Below are 16303 nucleotides of genomic sequence, written 5' to 3'. Positions count from 1 at the left end.
AAATATGATAAATTAATGACTAAGAAGCTCATCAGCACCTGTTAAGTATTCTGATCCAAATGTATGCTCCAGCTCTGCAGGTTCCTAAACTTGAAACTACTAGAAGGGGAGGTGTTCTCGTGAAAGAAACAATGTGTAACTGCTTTGCTTTTGATAAGCTTTTCTTAAGCTGACATCTGATACCAGGTACCAGACTAGATGCTGTGCAATGTATTTTGGGGAGAGAAGCAGCAGAATGATTTTGACAAATAGAGATATTGGCAATCAGAAAGGTATGTGTAGAGGACTGGCACTTATTTTAGGGGTTAACAGAAACAGAAAAAGACAAGTTAGTATTACAGATGGAAGGATTTCATTGCAAACGGAATTATGAAATAATTTTTCAATGTTTTGTTTAACATCTCTTTTATTTGATGAACACTTCTGTCTGTTGGTTTTGAACTTATTTTATGTCCAGTAGCCTACTTTCTGAGATGTATCTCCACTCTTAGCAGTACATCCTGCTTTTGCGATTATAGTCCAAAAGTGCTGATTCACTGCTGTTTTCTCAAACCAGATTATATTAAAAAGTATTACTTCTGAAATAAAGACTATTATGAGAAGTCATCGTGTCTCACAGTGCAGTTTAATTATAAAAAGATACCTACCTACATGTCCACAAGATTTGAGTACATTTTGTCCATAGCAAGTAAACAGTCCTGCTGCAACCTTTATTCTCCTTCTACCCTACCCGCCATTTTTTAGTAGAAACTACATTCATATCACAGCACAGAAGTGTATTATTAATCATACAGAACTGTACAACAAACATTGGTAATAAAAATAATAACAAAAATGCAAGCAAACAGACTAAGATAATCTGGTGTCCAAAAAAAGGTTAGGTAGCATCTTGCTTGTTTTGATGTGTGTTGATACAACTAAGTATTTCATTATTAATAAATCTGCTAACCTATCTGTAATTTGTGGACTATTCCTTTACTTTTATTTCCTTTATTATTTACTATTATTTCTATAGCTGCCTTCCAATTTTTTACATGTCACTATTGCAATATTTTAGCTAAGGACAATCACTCATGGATCAAATAAGCAAACAAAGCCCTCTTGGAACAGCTCAAGACTGCATGATCATTTTGACTTCACAGGAATTATTTTGTATATGTAAGAGTTCTGCCTTGAGCTAAATGGCAGAGGAAAGCATGATGCTATGTTTAGGACATTCGTAGAAAATGAAATGCTTCTAAGTTTTGCCATTCCTATCCTTCTAAACACCCATTATTTACCTGAAGCTTGTATTTCTCAGGTCCAGAACGTCAACCTTTTACTTCCACTTGAGCAAATGCCTCACTTAAGAACAACAACTGGAACAGCTTCTGTGGTAAACAGCCTACTGGAGTGGAACCTGGGCTCGTGCCATTTAGCTTTAGACACTTCATTTAGGTGCCTAAACATAAATATATTTTTTCTTGACTCTTGGTAGCCAGGTTCCTGGTCTGAATGACCTTGTCAGGGCTTCTCTTCATTTTCATGGACACCAGAGGCAATGCAAGGAAATACGCAAAAAAATTAGCTATCAAATTTAGGTATCTAAAGTTAGGCATTGCATGTACTCCCCAGTTGTGACTGTATTATACAACATCAGAGATGATGTTACATAAATGGTATTTCCTTTACATTTCATTCCGTGAGCCTGAGAAATTGAAGACCAATAATCTCATTAATAAAAAGACTGAGTTATAAATTATTTGGTTTGACACATACAAAAGTGATCTGCATACATAACATTGTTACATTTCATAAAGAAGAAAAATTGGATTTATTAGTAAAGTACATTTTATCTATATTCTTAGGGGCATTTTTAAAAATGAATGAGAGATGAATGTGAAAGATAATACATATACATAAAAATGTAATTTTAATATAATTATATATAGCACATTAAAGAAGCAAGACAATCTACTGTCATTTTGAAACTGATAATCTGTCACACTCGTTGTTTGTTGTTGAGTATCAAGAATCTCACCCTCTTCCAACTGCAGTGTGTTGCAGCAGCTTCATTTAATCATAGAGCCTTGAAGCAGTTCCCTTCTGCCAATCCTTGCAGCCGCATTGCTGCTTTCAGTTCCCCACATAACAGACAAGTATATTTCAGCGTGCAGAAACTGCATGAAGGGAACACAGAAAGGAGAAAGGAAGTCATTCCTTCAAAAGGCCTGGCAGAACATAAAGTATACAGCTGTAGATGTAGATACAGACTCAAATTCCTTCTCATTATATTTATTCTGCTGTTGATTCTTGTAAAATATATACGCAAATATTTTCTTAGCAAGTATTGAGCATAAAAGGGAGAGGGGAAAACGCAATCCCTGAAATGTTATTCTCCAATTAAATTGGTGTCTATAAAACAGGAGGTCATGCTAAAAAAAAAAAAAAAAAAAAAATAAAAATCTCATTACCAGTAAGCCACCTGCTGAGATAGTGATTCTACTCAGAGACTACTGTGTCTTTTAATACTGAATTCTCTACTCTGGAGCAAAGAAGGGAGAGAAAAAAGGAGAGGAAGATCCTTGATTTCATTAGATTTTGAATTTCCCTCTGCAGATACCTATCTATCTGCCTTGACAAGATCAGAGGCTTCAGGCATCACCTGGCTTCTTTCAAAGGCATAAGCAAAACATAAAGGATACCCATGTAAGCCATGGCAGACTGCAAAAGGAGCATGTACCTACATTTTTGTGCTATTCATTCATAAGCCAAGAATTCTTATATTTACACTGTTCATTCTGATGCTAAAATAAAACCCATACACTAAATAGAAAACTTTGGGTCATATCCTGGCTTTGTTTAGATTGCTGTAGCTCCATTATGAGCAATCTGTTCTTTAGCTTCAAAAACCACTTAAAGTTGCTAAATGGCAACAAGTAGCTTCATTTTGAAAATCCAAAGAACTGTAAAGCAAGAAAGGAAAAATCCTACAATTATCTATATGATGAACAAGTGCAGTGGATCTAATTCTCCACAGTCTAAAATACAATATTATCAATTACTTAGATTAAAAATTAATGTTAAGTGGCTGAAAATGCCAACGGTCTGAACTGGTAAACTTTTATACCCAGTTTACAAAAGCGTTTAGCAATTGCATACGGTGTAGGACAGCACAGCTTAAGACTTGTCATCATAGCACAGTTGTTGATAATGTCATTATTACCTTTTTAATGATAATTCCATGCATGGTTTAATAGGCAACATTTATTAAATTGTTGATTTACAGCAAAATGAAGCTCCTTTGTGGGCATTTTGGACTAAGCAGTAATACCACAAATGGGGAGGTTTTATATGTGTATTTACTTTTCAAATGGGATTTTGTATTGCATTGTTACTGTGATGTAGTACATGAAAAAAAAGGCAAAGTTTTCTAGAATAATACCTTAGCATGCTTCTTTTTTTGAATGAGCATCATGTTTTCAAATGCATTCGAAAACACAGCCTGAGTAACCTGATTTTACAGAGACTTGTCTAAATGTAGACAGGGAAGCTCGGACATGAAAACACACTACATAGTATGTTCTGCTTAATCCACACTTTTTTTGTAGCAGATGGGAATTCTGCCACTGAATTCAATGGAAAAAAATTATGACATATGAAAAGTCCTATTTAAATGTTCCTTAGCCACAAAGTTTTAAAATTCAACGTGTAATTTTCTGAGGGCAAGCAAATGCTCAGCACCTTTTTGAAAAGGATGACGCCTAATGATATTGAAAGGCATGTCATCTATATGAGCCAGTCACCCAGCAGACAACCCTAAGCTAGCTTTCAACCAGCTGACTGAGATACTGTTACCTCGGTAGTAGTTGTGAAAGAACGAAACAGCAGCAAAACCCAGCTAAGACACCAAGTAAATACCTGGTCTTATAGCCAACACAGAGCTCTGCACCCCCATGGCTACCCTGCTGCCCCTAGAAGAGATACCAAGACGAGATGAAGGCATGCAGTAACTGCAATAGGGACACCATCAAAATAGGTCACACAGAATTAATGTTGCACTGTGATGGTAAAAGACAAAAAGAACTGAACAAGAACTGAACAAGAGACAGAAAATATGAGGGAACAATGTGGTTAAAACTTACCAAGCAGATGCCACAGCACTCTAATGTTCATTATGCTAAAGATGATTATTAATGATCTGGCAGGCCAAGCAAGCAATGAGGTAGCAAAATCTGAAGATGACAGAAAATAATTTAAATCAATCAGAACAAATGAAACAGGAATTTCAGAGATACTCAGTGAAGTGAATCACCCCCTAACTGTTTGTTTGTGCTAAGTCTGGAATCAACCTAAATTTTTAGCATTTTCAGGCTGCATTTTTTTACGTACAGAAAATCAAAATAGGAAGTGAGGAAGAGGAATGCACTGGGAAGTTCCTAAAAAACCATAAAATCTTAAAATTATTGTCTTATGCACAAAAAGTATTTCTGGGTGTAAAATTGGTGATTTTTGCTTATCACACAAAGAAAACCTAGGAATTCAATTGTCTACATTAGCAAAGTGAAAATACTGTAGCTTCCCCTGTATTTGTACGATACCGAACACATCACTTTGTGTTATAATTGAATTGTTTGGGCATTTCAACAATAAACTAAGAATTACTACTGTCTATCATGTATTACACAATCTTCACATTTCTGTTTTCTTCTGAAATGATGAGTGGCAAGACAGAAATGGGCATGGCTTGATTTAGGTACTCTTTTTTATACATGTCATTATTTTGCCCTTATGGGCATGGCTTGATTTAGATACTCTTTTTTGTATGTCATTATTTTGCCCTTCTTTTACTTGCTTGCCGTATCCGTCTCCTTTCTCTAGTGTTACACTTAGGACATGCTAAAATACGCTTAATTTACGTACTGTAAAGAGTCAGTGACAGAACTTGCCATGCGTGAAAGTCAACATGTATCTATGTCTTTGCCTTAGAAGGGGCCTACCAATTAGTTATACTCTGTGCGATGTCTGAAGAGCCCTGATCGTTACTCCTGCCAGAAGAGCAACTACTGCGACGACAGTGACAACAGCGAGGGAAGGGCAGCATCGGTTGGATTCCATGTCGAAGGGCGAGATCAGTCGAATTTCACATCAAAGGGCTGAACAACGTGACACAAGTTGGACGACCCCACATTAACTTCCACGCTACAGTACGAAGTGTGCGGAAAAGAGCCACCCGTGAAAGCGCGGCTTACAAGGCAAGATGATGCCTCCAGGCACGCATGACGGCTACAGGTGGCTCCGCGGGTGGGATACCACCGCCATCAACCCACCAGCAGCCGGCGCGGCGCGGCGGTGTCCCCGCACGCGTGGCGGTGACGGACAGCTCCACCGGCTGGATAACAAACCCGCCAGCTGGAGCGCAGCCCGCAAGGCAAGGCCACGCGTGACGGCGGGGGACGACGCCGGCCGCCGGCAGCGCCCGGGGGCACGCTGCGGGCGGGAGCGACGCCGAGGCCACCCCGCTGAGGCGGCAGCCCCGGCCCCCCGCAGGGGGGGTCCTGCCCCCTCTCCCCGCGGGTTCCCGGCCCCCCCCCGCCCCGTTCCGCCCGCCCCCGGGGCCTCCCCTCTTCCCTCCCGCCCTTTCGCCCTCCCTCCCCGCCAAGGCGACGCCTCGACCCGCCGCGCCCGCGCTCCCTCTCCCTCACGCCCGCGGCGGGCTGGGCGGGCGGCCGCGCGCATGCTCGGGGCGCGGGGGCGGCGCGTGCGCGGGGCGTGCGCGGGGCGGCGGTCTGCAGTGCGGGGCGGGCGGGCGGCGCGCGGGGCGGAGCGGGGGCGCGCGCGGCGGCGGCAGCGGCGGCGGCGGCGGCGGCGGGGAGTGAGCTGCGGCGCGAGCGGCGGGTGAGCGGGCGGGCGCGCACCGAGCCGCCGTCCCTCCGGCCCCAGCCCCCCGGCGGGACCCCGCGGCCCAGCGCCCTCCTCCGCAGCGCGGACAGCTCTCGGCGCCCTCTGTAAGTGCGCCCCGGGGGCCGCCGCCGGCGGCGGCGGGGATAAACCGGCGGAGCTCCGGGCTCGGCAGCCGCCCCGCCGGGCTCGGTGCGGGCGGGAACCTTTGCCGGGCTGCCCGCCGGGCGGCGGGGTCGGGGTCTGAGGGTGGCCCGCGCGAGGTTTTTCCTCACGAGGAGGGCGGCGGGGGCTGAGGCGGGGGCTGCCGGGGACGGTGCGGTCAGCGCGGCCGCTCCTCGGGGATCGTCCTCACCGGGAAAGTTGACGTGCGCGGTTGGTCTTGTCGGCTCGGCGTGCGGGAGTTGTTTCGCGGGCGAGACGGAAGGAAAGTGTGTCCGCAGCGGTTTGCCGTGAACTGTTGCGAGGTTAAGGCACCGAATCCCGCATCGATCCGGATACCGGCGCCGACAGCATCAAAAGGAGGCATTGATCTGCCGCTTAACAGTTTGCGCTTAGGAAATGTTTTGGTGAAAGTGGAAGTCTTTGCCGTTCTTGCTCGTTTGAAAAGAGAGAGCGAAAAGGTCGTTATTTTTTTCCAGTAGGGGGAAAAAAAAAAAAAAAAGCGTGCGAAACCGAAGAGCAGGAGCAGTCCTCGCAAGGTCATCACACCCACTGGGAAGGCAGAAGTGCTCCCGATCCTTGCGATCGCCGTATTCATACTCTTACTGCCCGTAAGAGATTTTTTTTCGTTCCCCCCTTTATTATTTGATTTCATTTAACCTGGGAGGTGTTCGCAGGGTAAGCCTCGGGTTGCATTTGCAGGCGGGTGCGCTCGCCTCGCCCCTCCGGGGGGGTGCGGGGTGGAGGTGCCGCGCTCCTGCTGTGTACTGGGGCATCAGCCGGAGTGAAAATGGAGGTGGGAGGAGATAACAAAAGCTGGTGTGCGATCCCAGTCATTTCCCACACGAAGGCGTGAGAAGCGGGAGGAGGAGGAGGAGGAGGAGGAGGAGGGAAAGGAGGCGACGGGAGAGAGAATTTAATTCCCAGAGATCAAAACAAAAGGAGGAGCAGGTTGAGCCACATCGTGAGCGGCCGTGGGGGAAAGCGAGGCGTTTTCCGCGCTGACCCGAACGGAGAGGGGTGCGGGGGCTCTGCGCGGCCGCGGAACGGGGGAGGAGGGCGGGCGGGAGGGGGGGGGCAGCCTGGCCGGCCCAACTTTGCGCGCAAGCCCCGCTCGAAAGCGAGTTGTCTGCCCCCGGGGGGTGCGCTGTGTGCGCGGGGGCGGGGGGGGGGGCATGCCTGCCGGTGCCCCGGGGGGGCTTCTTCTCCCTCACTTTTCCCTACTACCCCCCCCCCCTCCCTGGGGAAGGGCCGGATCCCGGTAGCGCGGTGCCGGGGGAGCGCGGCGGGCACGGCGCTGCGGCGGGGACGCTTCCCCGGGACACCGGGGCTCTGCGCCGGGCGGAGCGGGGCGGGCTTCCCGCCGCCGGCTCCGGCGGGGGTTGCTGGAAGGGTCGTCGTCCCCCCCCAGCGCCGCCTTCCCTCCCGCACAGCCCACTCCCGAGTCCAAGGCATCCTCCTCCCCTCCGGGGGTGTCCCCAGCCCCCCTAGAGTCCCCCCAACAGGGACACCCCCCCCCCCCCCCGCAGCCGGGCGGTCCCCTCCTTGCACGAAGCCACCCGCAAGGTGTGTCCCCCCCCAATTCCCTCGGCATCCTGCCCCCAGCCCCACGAGCCTTTCCTCACCTGGGGTGTGTTTTTCCCCCCACCCCCCAGCGCTCCCCTGCCTTGTCCCAGCCCGGGTTGCCCGGGTTGGCTGCTCCGGCCTCCGACGGGGGGAGAAACGGTCGGAGATTTGGGGGGGGGGAGCTTGATCTTATGCAACCGCAGACCCTCCCTCCCCGCCGCTGGAGGAGCCCGCTCGGGGGCTTTTGGGAGGTGGGACGGGGCTCTCCGCCTTCCTAGGGCGGGGAGTGGGACCCCGCTCCCGACCCCGGTCCCGACCCCGGTCCCGGCCGTGCGGAGCCCTCGGGGCAGCCGGAGCGCCCGCCCGCTGCGGAGGTACCGCTGGGGGGGGTGGGGGGGGGGGGAGCTGCCCTCCCAAATCCCGCATCGCCCGAAACAGCGCAGCAAGGCCGGGGGAGGGGGGCGGCGATTACCTACACCGCCAGGCTTTTCGGCTGACAAAGAAAGCGTGCAGATAACAGGGTAATTAAAAAACCTGCCCTTTTCATTAAAACTGAAATGTGATTACTTGCACGCCAGAGCCTCGGCCAATTAGTGAAAGGCCAAATGTATGAATAAATTCCATGGTCTTCTACAGAAGATGTTAATGTAACAGATGCGTTCGAGAGAGAGGTACTTCTCCCAACAATTCTGCCGGCAAAATATTTTCAGCAATATTTTGTAGCGAGCGTGTCTGTGGATAGGCGTTCTCTTCCTTCATATATTAGAAAGTTCAGCTCTCAGAGGTACTGCCACCTCTTTATGAAGAAGAAAAAGATGCACATATTTATTAACTGGAATATGGTAAGGAACAGATTCCTTACATTCAGAGAAAAATAAGTACGTGAGGAAGCTCAGTCTGTGTAAAATAGCTATTCACTGGCCCTTTCAGAACACATTCTTACCAGTAGTTTCGTTTCTATGACACATTTTCAGACTCAGTTTTCACTACCCTTTAGCTTGACAGAATGCCCTTTTTTTTTTTTGAAAGAACACAGTTCATTTAAGAGCATTGGTTTACTTGAAAGGTTTTCCAGTACAGTGTTAGAACAGCACTATCCGTTTCAGGTTTGTGGACTGTGACCAATTTTAGTTAAAACTTTAATTACATTTTGCACTCAAATAAAGCATAAAGTGGTCTGGGCTCATGCTGCTGTCAAGGAAAAATAAGGAAATGTATTCTTAATCTTCATTATTTTAATTAAGGGCTGAATCCTTATCTTGTTGGGCTCAAAAGGAGTTTAGCCACAAACTTCTCTGACATAGAACTGCAATACTTAATCAGTTTTCTAGGTTGCCCTGTCTTCTTGCCCCAGACAAATGCATACCTGTACGTAGAATTACACCGCCGATTTTTCAACATGCCTCGTGTTCTGGAACATCCAGCTGTTGACAGCACATGAGCTGTGTCGTCGAGTGACATCTGCTTCAGACTGTCCCAGCATTACGTAATCTCACAACCGCAGAGCAAATGCCAGCAGTGTCCCCGCTGCTGTCAGTCCTGCTGTACAGTTCCCCATGTGCACTCCCCTGGTGTAATATACCACAAGAGTCACAGCTGATAGCACACCACGGTACCCACCAGAAGAAGGACTATGCTCTGGCCAGAATGGTAAGGCAAAGCCTAACTGGGATGTGATGGGGTAGGACAGGGCAGAGCGGAACAGAGCAGAACAGAAGGCTGCTGGTTCCGCTGGCAGAAATCAGACTGGCTGCGCAGGATGGAAACGATGCAATGAAGCTGGCTTTGGTGCTGTTCGGAAAAGGCACCACACGTGTCCCAGGGTGTGACATCCTGCTGGTGGCAGCGTGTCCCGGGGTGTGCGGGGGGTCCCAGCCTGCCTTCTTCCAGCATGGTCCCACTCGAGGGCATGGGGAATGGGCTGCAGTACCACGCTGCTGCAGCTCCATTTCTTCTCTTTTCAGTGTGTTGGGATGGTATAGCCCTGGTGTAGCCCTGGGATGGTATACTCTAGCCCTCTTGACTTTCCTTTCTGCCTGTACTCTCAATATAGCTGCAGGCAGGATCTAAATCTAATAATACAGATTCCTTCTAACACACACATGAATACGGTGGACTTTGTTACGGGAGCTTCTGAAACTGTTTACTTTTCAAGCTGCTGTTCTGGTTCTGTTTTCAGTTTTGGAATTCTAATTTTATGTCTGGCTGCACTGTGCATTCCTGAGTTTTTTGTATTATATCTGTGCCTCATGCTCATATTTTAGGTATGCAGTTCTGTGAATTTTGCAGATTCCTGTGGATTTCCAGAAGTTTATGTCACTTTGGTAAATCATGCTGGCTTATCCTCTCATTGTGAATTAAACAGCAATGTACAGTAATTGAAATTAGAGTTACAAAATTTCAAATGCGGTAGGCAAATTTGTTTTTAAAGTAGTTGGAACTGAAACACATAGCACTTATCATGAGAAGCTGTGTTCCTTGTCTGTGATGTCAAACATTTTCAGCACTGGTCTTCATCCCTTTGTTTTTAATGCATATTGTTTTACCAGTGTGGATTTGTCATTAGAGTGGTCTAAAAAGAAGCTTGTTTTAGAGTGGTTTTGATTGCCAGTGGATTCTGTACTTTCCTTTGATTTTTGTCTTACACCAATAGAGAAGAGCAACTGTGTGGTCTTCCTGCATTATTCCTCATGCCTAATTTTGACTCAGACTTCACGGTAATGAGCCTAGACTGTTTTATCTGTCCCCATTTACTTGTGGGTCCCCATTACTGCATTTACATACCTTTTGCTATGCTATACATCCTTGGCCTTTTTCTTTCCTCCTTTGGAGTATAATTTCGTTTCTTCTGTGATCTTTTTCTGCCTTAATTGCATCTTTGTATTGCTTTTCTCTTTACCAGTTATCTTCTTCACTGTTTATTTCCCTTAATCCTTGGGAAAGATCATGACTTACTCTATAGTTTCTCTGTGTGGCATTGCTGAAAGCGTTGTCTGATACAGGAATACAGCATGATACAGGAATACAGCATGATACAGGAATACAGCATGAATAGGGAAGGCCATGTGTATATGTAGTTCTGTAAGATGTAAGGATCCAGATGGGCTTCCATCACAGGGAGGCGCTTTCTTACCTCGGCTCCAACTCTTGTCTTTATTCATAGAAAGAAAGAATCTTACCTTTTGAATTTTCTACTATTGCTCTCAGAGTAATAGTTACAATCCTTTTCAAAGTTAATGAAACAGATGATAAAAAGGATGGTTGTTCATGGAATACAAAATCTCCAGGTAGTGCTTCAAATCCATATTGCTTTTTAAGTTATGATTTAAGTTGCTAAGAATATATATGTATTTTTTCAATTTGTGTTTTAAACTTTATGTGGACATTATCCACAGGGTCTCTACTTTCAGGAGCTTTTCCACGTTTAGATACGAATATGACCCAAAGGACAATAACACACAAGTAGGAAATTAAGGCAGATTATTAGAGATGGTCTCATAGCTAAAAGTTGTAAAAAGTCATTTCAAGGAGGCAGTTGAAGGAGAAGAAAAGATAGAAATCACTTGATACTCAATTTCACTGATGTGTTTATAAAAACATCAAGCTGTTTTTCTTTGTGATTATTCCCCTGAGGAGGGTAAAGAACAGAATATGTTTTGTAAAATAACTTGGAAAACCACAGTTAATTGAAATAAACAGTGTTCGCTGGGAGTGAGATGACAAATGCATCTTTTGTTGACCTAATCATGATGTATTCTGAAATTCTGGTATCAAGGACAAAGGAAGAAGTATTACAGATATTACTGAAGACTTTCTGCCTGGAACAAACCCCATTAAGTCATATTTTCAATCCCAGACTGTACAAATTTAACAGAACATATTACAACTTCCCCAGTTCCACTGTTTTGAAAAAGCAAGAGTTTGCTACATTCTTTAGTTTGTCAACAACCTACAATTTTTGAAGTCATGAAAAGTGATACTTTGAGGTAATTAAGTGGCTCTTTTAAGATAATTATAGTAAAGTAATTTCCTACTAGGAAGATAAAGAATTTTTAAATCTCTCTATTATCACAAAGCCATTTGTGGAAGAATATCTACATAATCAGCATTACAAGAGTCTAAATTGATGTGCAGGAAAAAATCAAGCTGTAATGGTGATTGTTATAGCTTTAACACTAATATATATGAGATGCTAAACTTTTTGATTGAAATTACCTTTAATCACTTTTGACTTAAAGCAGATTTAATTTTAAATAATTGATGATTTCAGAAAAGCATCATTGTTTTTATGCAGCTCCACTGTATAGTTTATGAAATACCAGAAAGAATCATTTTACCTATTTCTTGTTCACTAACTTAGACTTTCTCAAAGTTCACTGATGGAAAGATGTAAAAACTGAGATCCATGATGGTACGACTTACAAACGGCGTTTAAACTTTTTTGGCCTACTGAGGTGTTTTCATACCATAGTTAAGCATAACAAAACAGTGGAATTTTGTTTAACTCCCAATGAGGTGAATCAAGCAGTATAATAACAACCAACGGAATTACCTTGTTTGTTCAAACTTTGATGAAAATGTACTGTCAGCACTGTACAAGTCAAAAAGTATACTTGGGAAGAAAACAAGCTGTGACAGTAATTTACAGAGCTTTTAGATTAATAAATATAAGACTCTAAACCTTTTGATGAAAATTACTTTAATAAGTTTTAACTTTTAGCTAAATAGGAAGTCGTGTTCTAGAGATGAAAGCTTTCAGATTCTTAAATGTTTAACTTTACAAGGGGAATAATGAGAATTTGAACCAAGTGTCTAGCAGAGTCCATAACATTTGACTTGGCGATGCCTCTATCTAGTCTCCTGTTCATAAAACACATACATTTTTTGTGGGGGGGGAGTCAGTCTTGATTTAAAGACCACAGATAGTGGAAAATTTATCTCAGTTCTCCCTAAGCTTTTCTAATAGCTAATTATCCTTAGTGTTAAAATGTACACCTTGCATCTTGGTTCTGGACTTCATTACCAGTTCTTGAGCCAGTCAATCCCTGAAGTAGTTGAAAGAATATTACATCTTAAATAGGTCAACTGTTGAGCAGGTGTGCATAAAATATGACTTAATTTTAGTACCTAAAAATAATTTCACAAGGGCAGTATATTACTGGAAATTATTTTTTTTAGTAAAAGATTAGTGTTCCACTTAGTAGAAAATATTTTTACTCAAAAGTATATATTAAATCATTTGCTATAAGATGGAATTAAACGGCAGTGAGGAGAGCTGAATATTATCCTCTTTGTGGACTGCATTTGAGAATATCTGTGTATTTAATTAGACTTTATTCAGAATGGAGTCCTCTAAAATTAGAACATCTTGTTTATAGAAGCTTTTAGAATACAGCATATTTCTGTGTACTCTTATCTGTTATATTTAGAAATACAAAGTAACTGAAGATTCTTAGAGAATGAAATTTGGGATATTAGTCGTTTGAATTAAAATGCTTTTGTTTTTTAATAGAAGTTGGTATATATATAACAAAATTGATTTTGAAAAGTTAGCAAAAGTGAAGAGTTTTACGAGGTCTTAGCACTGAAAATAAAATCAGCTTATATAATGGATAACGCTGCAGAAAGTTACTTGTGCAAGTATTGCTAATATCCAGCACATATCCAGTCAATACCACTATAGTCGATGTTCTTTCATTATAACAGAATACATACTGTACTTTTTAAAAGCAGTCATTTTTGATCTTAAAAGTGTATTTTTTTGTATGATACAAATGAGTGCCAACATTCAGGAATGGTCTTGAAATACCTGTTTCGAATTGCATAAAAGGCTTTCAGTTTGAAAGTATGATGGCCTGAAAAGGAATTTTAGTTTGATGTATAAAACATGGATCATACTGATGATTTTTGCAAAGCAGACTGATTTATATGAAAGGACTGTATTTTCAAATACCCTCTAACAAAGTTTGACCTGTGTTTTTTCACCTTTTTTTTTTTTTTTTTTTTGCATCTGACTTGGATATGTTAGTACTTTTAGATCTGATCACATCAACCACAGTGTAAGGTCAAAGGATGCTCTGCAGTGTGCTCTAGCGGGCTTGGAATCTGGTCCTTGGCATCCATACAGAATGAGAAAATTTAGAAGATTAGGATGCTTTCTGGCCTTGAAATCAGAATGTTAGATGTTTTACCTTGCTAAAATTTTTATATGCATCCTTAACTGAGGAGGGTCAAAGAATCACAAGCTGTTTTTCCCATATAACTACAGAAAATATGCCTGCCTTCTTCTGTCAGTGAATTTCTAATGATACAACCGTATTACTGAAATGCCAAAGTGCTTAAGAGAAGTAGCTTCTAAGGCTCCATTTTCCTCCTCAGGTATGGTAAGTAGATCACAAAGTAGCCTTTATCATTCTTCATTAACAAGTTTTGTTTACAACAGCTGTCTCTTGCTATGGTACACATTGGGTGAGTGCTTAGCTATTTAGTTCAATGGCTGGGTTTTATTTATTTTAATTCTTGCCTGGGGAAATAGGAGGCTTGGAAGGGGTTATGATGCTTTACATTTTTCTCAAGTGTCTGCCACAAAGGGGTGCTACTGGAACACAGATCAATAAGTAATATTAGTTTGTACATGGTTTAAGAGGTGAACATTACTCATCCAGGCTTCCCGCTCTGTTATATGAGAATGTAATCCTGAAGTGTCAGCAGGTACTAACTCTGCCTCATGTCTTATCTCATCCTTCAGCTTTTACTGATCCCTTTTTTCCTCCCTCTCTGGCTCTGCTTCCTCTCTTTGATTCTGCTCCAGCAGTCTCCTGTTGCCTACGTCTCCCTCTCCTTAACGATACTTGGCTGTGCGTGTTGCACCATGGTGGATGCCTCCTTCATCTTGCATTTTAACTGTGGTTTTGTGTTTGTTTTCTAAACTGTGAGCTTTATAAAACAAGGGTCTGCCCTTTGTATATGTTCTAGGAAGTGCAGCTGTATGTACAGTGCTATAAGGGTAAATATTTTTATTAAAATTTTAACAACATATAAGAGATACTGTAACTACAGCCTGTGCAGAAAGATAAGGTGCACGTTCAGGGATTTCATGGAGTGACATTGAACCAATCGATGTCTGATAGCAGCGACTGAGTCCATCACCTGCAAAGCTAATTAGGATAAATTTATTGTGCAGTCACTAGGTTGTGAATGAAGTATGCTGACATACTCAGACTAGCCCTAAACCAAATATATGATGTACCTGCAGCAAGCCAGAGACAGCAGTCCAGCGCTTAGCATGGCTTATGTACTCAGGTCTTTATCCTGCCCTTGAGCAGGTAGGTTGTGCAGCCTGCACCACGTTCTGCTTTGCCCCGGTGGGGCTGTTTGCAGTGGCAAAGCCAGCGAGTTAACAGCTGGCTCAGGGACACGCTCTGCTCCAGCTGCAGGGGCTGCAGTGTAGAATACACACTAGAACACGTTCTAAACAGCTGGGTTTGTATCCACGTATCTCTAGACTGGTATTTCCAAAGAGAAGTCTGTGGGAAGTCACAGTACAATGTGAACAGATGTTGAATACAGCTGTGCTCTTTCTGTGTGTCTGTCTGCCTTGTTTGTTGAATCACTCTCTTCAGTGCCCTAACTCCCCATATCTTAGTGCAAGGCCCAAGATGTAGCTTCTTGTAAATCTGCATAGTAGGAACATAGCCTATGTACTTCTTTTTTCTTTTTTTTTTCTGGGTTGTGTAATGTTGGGGTGGGAGGATGTGATACAGGACACTGGAAATGTTACAGTAATTTAGCATGACATACTCTGTGTTTTTTATTTCTACATACTGTTATCAATGGCCCTCCTATCAGTATGTACATATCACTTAGTGCCATAACATTTAGATTGTTAATTAGCTTAACAAAATCTACTAATGCGAGTTCTTCAGTCACAAAGCAGTTTGCTTTCTTTAGAGAAGAATGAGCTAGAGAACTGTTTGCTAGTTAATTGCTGTTACTTTTAAGATACATTACATTAGTACCTCCTTCAAATATTTCTCACTGAATGTAGATTTTTTTCATAATATGCAACTAAATAAATGAAAACAATTTAGCAAGGTTCTGAACTGTTGCATGAGAAATCCACAGTAAATATAAAATAATAAAGTAATTTGTATTTAAGTATCAACAGTCCTATCATTACTTTGTGTCGCCATTTTAATGTTGGTGAAATACAAATAGACAATTTAAAGTAAAAAAAATTCCTGCATCTTCATGCACTTCAAATAAATGCAAAATAACTGTGTCTAACTATGGCTTGAGTTTTAGTGAGTGTCTTATATTCCATAGTCTGCTGAGGAGAAGGCAGAAAGATATTTTGAAAATTCCGCTTTCTTCCATATAAATTGCAAGTTGTTGCAATGTATGACTCGTTTCATCTGTACGCATCTCCCTGTTGCCAATAGGAGTGTATTAGTGGTGACCAATAACAATACATCAGTGTCAGCTCACCTCCAGATAAAAGAAAGAGTTCATGAAATGTTCAAGGTTGTTCTGGGATTATATGTAACAGAGATATCTGGAGATTGTAATTCTCAGTGTTGCCCAGTAAACCCAACTATTTACTGTTGTCAGCATTGATATATATTCAGATGGGCTTCAACATCTGAAGCTGTGCAAGACAAGTAACTCTGCATTTGGTCACTCAGAATAGTAATTT

The 16303-nt window shown here is 43.1% G+C and overlaps 1 protein-coding gene and 1 long non-coding RNA gene across 11 annotated transcripts in view; one reads left to right on the top strand and one right to left on the bottom strand.

The window, feature by feature from the left end:
• Positions 1-616: 616 nt before the first annotated feature.
• On the bottom strand, positions 617-6880 carry LOC142040819 (uncharacterized). The gene is made up of 3 exons (XR_012653305.1): positions 6236-6880; positions 4125-4214; positions 617-2159 (listed from the first exon to the last, which is right to left on the bottom strand). It is a non-coding gene; the product is annotated as an uncharacterized LOC142040819 (long non-coding RNA).
• Positions 5847-16303, top strand: part of VSNL1 (visinin like 1) — a 93494-nt gene continuing 83037 nt past the window's right edge. The window contains exon 1 of one of the 10 annotated variants that reach the window (XM_075049084.1): positions 5847-5877. The gene's annotated coding sequence lies outside the window, so the exon portion shown is untranslated. Of the gene's footprint in view, positions 5988-6538; positions 6654-6917; positions 7063-16303 lie in introns of those variants that run through there. The other 9 variants (XM_075049087.1, XM_075049080.1, XM_075049089.1 and 6 more) reach the window with 9 other exon arrangements.

This window comes from Buteo buteo, chromosome 17 (assembly GCF_964188355.1).
Source record: "Buteo buteo chromosome 17, bButBut1.hap1.1, whole genome shotgun sequence".
In the NCBI taxonomy this organism is placed as follows: Eukaryota; Metazoa; Chordata; class Aves; order Accipitriformes; family Accipitridae; genus Buteo; species Buteo buteo.
This window is presented reverse-complemented; position numbering and strand designations above follow the sequence as displayed.